The sequence below is a fragment of the Ostrea edulis genome, chromosome 8 (assembly GCF_947568905.1).
Source record: "Ostrea edulis chromosome 8, xbOstEdul1.1, whole genome shotgun sequence".
NCBI classification, from domain to species: domain Eukaryota; kingdom Metazoa; phylum Mollusca; class Bivalvia; order Ostreida; family Ostreidae; genus Ostrea; species Ostrea edulis.
Window position 1 is genome coordinate 13,687,199 of NC_079171.1, and position 5,763 is coordinate 13,692,961.

Genomic DNA, 5,763 nt, shown 5'->3' on the forward strand with positions numbered 1-5,763 from the left:
TCACATCGCTCACCTGAACAATAAACAAGCTTGAGCAAACTTTCATTAAATACACAGCTTGGTTAGCACGTATGTCGACTGCTGAACTGAAGATCGTAAGTACGAGTCCAGCAGGAGTTTTTTTTTTCTTTTCTTTTTTCCCCGGATTGTTTCTTGCTAAAACTGCATTTTTTGACAAAATGGTAAACTTGAAAGTTTTAAATTTCAAAATATTGTTGTATATATTCTCCACTTTTCATCCATATCATTTCACTGGCAGTGTCTCCTAGAGGTGGTGAGAGTAAGATAATTATAGCCATTTACGAAGCTAAAGGAGAATAATTACGTGCGGGTCCATTGTATGACTGTCTTATGACAACATCTAATATTTTATTTTGGTAAACTGCAATTTAATCCAATTTAATATGACAGGGAGTTTTCTTTTTAAGTCACATTATTTTCTCCTTTGTGAAAAGACTGCTCACTTTTCAGACCTACAGCAGGCATAGTGCACGAGGATGTAAATACAATTTAAAACAAAAATTATAATCATATTTTACATCTTTTGAACGAACGGGCGTATTTCTTTTTCCGTAAAATTTGAAAAACGTTTTTAAGCCCCTGAGATCGAAGATGTGGGGGGGGGGGGGGGGGGGGGGTATATTGTTTTGTGCTGTCATTCTGTCTGAAACGTTAACCTTGCTAACAACTTTTGAACAGTAAGTGCTAGAGCTTCGATACTTCACATGGGTATTCCTTGTGGCAAGGCCTTTAAATTCCGTGTGTACCAAAGTTTTGATCCTTTGACCTTGGAGTTTGACCTACTTTTTGAAAACTTTAACCTTGCTAATAACTTTTGAACAGTAAGTGCTAGCGCTTTAATTGGTATTTCATATGAGTATTTCTTGTGACAAGACCTTTCCGTGGGTACCAAAATTTTTTAACCTGTGACCTTGACCTTGACCTATTTTTGAAAACTTTAACCTTGCTAATAACTTTTGAACAGTACGTGCTAGAGCTTTCATATTTCACTTGAGTATTCCTTGTGATAAGACCTTTCTCTTGGTATTTCTGCTGTACAAACCGAAATACTTTTTCTACATCTAAAATGATATTCATGTACATGTATACCCATTCCACGGTATTATCAAAATACTTTAAAACGGGTATACATGTAGATCAACGGCAGGAGGTGATTATTGCTATCAGTACAACATACACAGAGTAAGCAGAACATGATCAAAGTATTGAAACATTGAGAACATGTAAACATAAGCATTAAATACATGTAGTTATTTTTTTTTTTTTTTTTTTTTTACATTTACAGACTATTTTTATCCACTGAGTTCAGCTCACACACGTGATGAACACTAGTGCTATAACGGGAAGACGGGTAACGGCCCAGACCGGGGCCCCCGGTCAGGCGCTCCACCTACCAAGCCATATGGCCAACTGCGATCGAACCCCTCTGACCACCACATTTATCCCTTATTAGCTCATTACACTATACATTTTTATTTCATGGATCGTTAAAACGCATCTTATGAAGTTCAAATTCTAAAAAATCGTAATATTTCTGAATTTTGACCAATTCATTTCAGTTTCTTTATAAGATTTATTTTTCTGATGTATCTTTTTTCTAACGGACATGGTTTTTGAAAATTTTATCCGTAGATTTAAAGAATATTAGCAAATAACGTTTTCAATTTTCATAAATATTTTTTATTTAAAAAATTAGAATATCTGAGTCGGGCATGTTTTCTTAGATATTCATATTATGCATCAAATCACAGCGAAATTCGTCTCTAGAGTTATCTTATTTGCAAATAAAGTACCTTTTTAATCATTCCGGGATAAATCACAAACATTCATATCAAATAATTATAAGCTTGTATCACTCTTTCGATGGTGAAATCATACTTCATAAGAGGTGTTTTAACGAGCCATTGAATAAAATTTTAGTGTAATGAGCTACCTTAAAATTTTCACCTGTCAGTTCCAGCTAGGGGCTGGTCTACTGCACTAAACGTAACACAGAAAGGGGAGAACATGTAACGGACCAGGCCCAGCCCCCTAAACCTCAAGCTTGGCGCTCCACCAACCGAGCAAAATTATGAAGCACCCACCCCCCCATAAAATCCACTACCAAAATTCGCTTTTTTCGTCGTTTTAAAAAGGGTGTGGATTTTGGTGGTGGATTTTACTTATATAATTTATTCGGACACAAATAATGCAAAATTTAATTTATTATTCGGGAACAAATAATACAAAACTTCAATGTCTGACAACCGAGCCCCAGTGGAATGAAATCTCATGAAGAAGAGTACCTTCAGTCGTAAAAAACACAACCTTGTTACACGCATGTAACAATGATATCAGACACGCATGATACCAGATGGTTATCACGGTTAGTATTGAAAGACGATCAAAAATGCGCTCGGTTGAATATTTTAAAAACAACCAAATTATGACAACTAATTGCAACCCACCCCAGTTTTTCTTTTTCTCAAGCCAAGAATCCTTGCTCAATTTCACCACTTTCTCCGGTCTGTTGAAAATTTTAATTTAAAAAATAGACATACATGTACTGGTTTGAAATCATTACACCCCCTCCTCCTTTGGTCAATCATGATTGAAAAAGGTGATTTTCTGCCAGTTTGGCGTCTTTAACCGTTCCCCCCCCCCGGGGGGGGGGGGGTGTCCAAACTTGGATCGCACTCTTTAAAAATTTGCTGTCACCACCGTGTTGATGCATAGGGGGTGTTCAAACTTGAATTGCACCTTTTGAAAATTTGCTGGATCTGCCCCTGTCACCTCTGAGTTGATGCATTGATAGAAAAACTATTAAATGCTCTCAAGTACAAAAATTTAAAGGAAAGTCCTATAACAGTGGAGAAACCTCAGAAATCATTCGTGTACTCCTTAATTTGAAAGGATTTCTGAGCAAATAGCAAATAAATAAATCATATCAAACAACAAAAAAATAGAGAAAAAAAGAAGGAAGAATATAAAAAAAAAAAAGAATTTAAGAAAGAAACATCGGCAAATGGTCATATAAATTAAAGATATTCAAAGACCTGTATTTGAAACCCATACTGTGGACCCATTCTTAACACTAGTCACTAGTTTCATATCAGTTAACTAACTGTATCCATACATTGTAAGTTTTTGAGAGAGAGAGAGAGAGAGAGAGAGAGAGAGAGAGAGAGAGAGAGATCTAATAAAACATTAGGCCCATATTGAATATGGTGCTGACACGGCCCAAAAGACATGGTTCAAATAAAACTAAATATCCACTGCTGGGAAAACTCACTCGTAAAACTGAAAAGTTGACCTTTGCACTGTAGTATAGGAAAGGAGAGACTTTATGACTGTACCGGGAATCGAACGCGTTACCACTGCATTACTATTCAGGTGCTCTAACCACTGAGCTATCCAGGCCGATATTGTCCTAACTACTACATTCCTCCCTTCTTTAATTTGTCTTCACCCTCTGAAGACAAACCCAGATTTTTATTTTTATTTTTGCCCCTGGCAGGACAACCTGCAGTACATGGGTGGTCAACGGTCAACGGCACCAATTGAAGTATAGGAGAGAACATACCCGACCGGAATCAATCGGATCACGCGCTCGCCCTTTTCCGTAACCGGTAAGAAGATAGAAGAAGGTTCATTTGCGGTTACGGAAATAGCCGAGTAGTTACGATTGGACCGGAATGTGAATCGAACCGAGACTCCTTCATTACTTGTCAGGTGCTCTAACCACTAGACTTACCAGGCCGATATCCACGGTCCGTATACTGTAGATTCTTATTTTAAGCGAGTACTTATTATCGCGAAATGACTCGATCATGGACGTCCGGGCAAATCGCGAGAAAACAAATTTGCGAATGCTCTGTTGATCAAAGGTTTTTGCATTTATTTTAGCAATATAAAAATAAAAGCGAGAAATATTTTTTCGCGAATGATGTTTCAAAGAATTTTCCAATCTACCCCTATACAAAACTTCGAACCCTGGATCCGAAGATCATGGTTTTAACAAATCTTCATTATATACCTACTGTAACTTGTAAGCTTCTACCGAGAAAGTTATACAAGGTGCTTTTAAAATTTTCTGGTTTGGACATATTTGAAAATATTTTCTTTCAAAACATCACATTTCCACCATTTTTCTCCCCCTTGGAAGGAGCACAGCATTTCCCTATAACAAATTTGAATCCTCTAAACCAAAAGAAATCTTTGTGGCAATATTGCTTGAAATTAGACCAATGATTCCGGAGAAGTCAAAATTCTGAAGAAAAAAATCACGACAATGATGTATCATTTCCTATCATGACCCAGGGTAGATAAAAACACATTTTATATCTCAAAAGCATTCGACTCAAATAGTGAAATGAATATTACATCCCTTCAAAGTATTTTCCGCGGTTTGAAATGCATAATTTCAATCTCTGAATCCAGTGGCGTAGCTTCCATTGAGGCAACCGAGGCAGCTGCCTCGGTAAAAAAAAAAAAAACCCAACCTTTTACGTTGTTAAAATGTCGATAGCTTCTGGGGGGCTGCGCCCCCAGACCCCCTGCCTCGGTAATATTCGAACCCAAGCTACGCCTATGGAATCCATTTCTGAAATGCGTCACGGGTACACCTCTGAGGCACTGACTGATGGCTGAGCCAAGGGCTTGTAACGACGACCAGATAAGAACTTTTTAAGTTTTGGAAAACGGAAATAGTCGCATGGGGCTAGAGCTGGAGAGTATCGTGGGTGCGGCAAGACGGTAACCTTCTCCAACTTCAAAAATTGTTTCACAAGCTCAGATGTATGTGATGGAGCATTATCAATATCATGAAGTAGACGGACATGCCTAAATCCTGACACGGGGCGTCGTTTATAATATTTCGTGAGCTTTTTTTTTTTTTTTTAGTATAACATCTCGGTAATACCGACCTGTAACCCTTCGGCACCGGAATTTATATACGGCTATACCATCATATGAGAAGAATATGCATTAAAGAACCTTCTTTTTGCTTATGGTTCTTTTGACAACTACAGGCCTTCTACCGTGTTTAGTTAGTAATATTTTGTTTCCAATTTTCCCTACTGATTCGAAATAGTGAACCCAAGTTTTTTCACCAGTAACAATGTTTGTAAATTGTCCTTGATTGAATTTGGGAAACATTTTGAGCAACTGCTTAGCGGTTTGTACGCGTACCCGTTTTTGGTCATCTGTCAATATATGCGATATCCATCTGGGAGAAATCTTTCGTACTTTCAAAATGAAATGCCAACAGCTTTGGCAATATCACGAATCGTGTATCTGCCATCAGTTTCAATCATTTCCGACTTTTGCCTTGTCTGTTACAGTCACAGGTCAGCCAGAGTTTGCTGCTTCTTTGACGGACTATGCGCCAGTCAGAAATGTCTTTCTCCACCTACGAACTGTCTCATAAGATACCTTGTCAGACCCATAAACTTCCCCCAATTCAATAAAAATCCGCATTACCGAATGACTGAGTTTTGCGCGATTTTTTTTTCTGTTTCCCAACCATTTTTACAACAGTGGTCAACGACTGGCTCTATTGAAATGACTATAAGTTTTAAACTATATGGAGCTGAATGCTCATGTTTATACCGTTGGAAAGGTATTGGATAGAGCTATTCAAGAGTATCATCATCCACGGAATCGTGCAAAGCGTTATCACGCTGTGGTACAATACACATTACATATCGAACATCCCTCGTATGTCTCCATACTTGCATTATTATCTGATAAAAGTATAGAAAA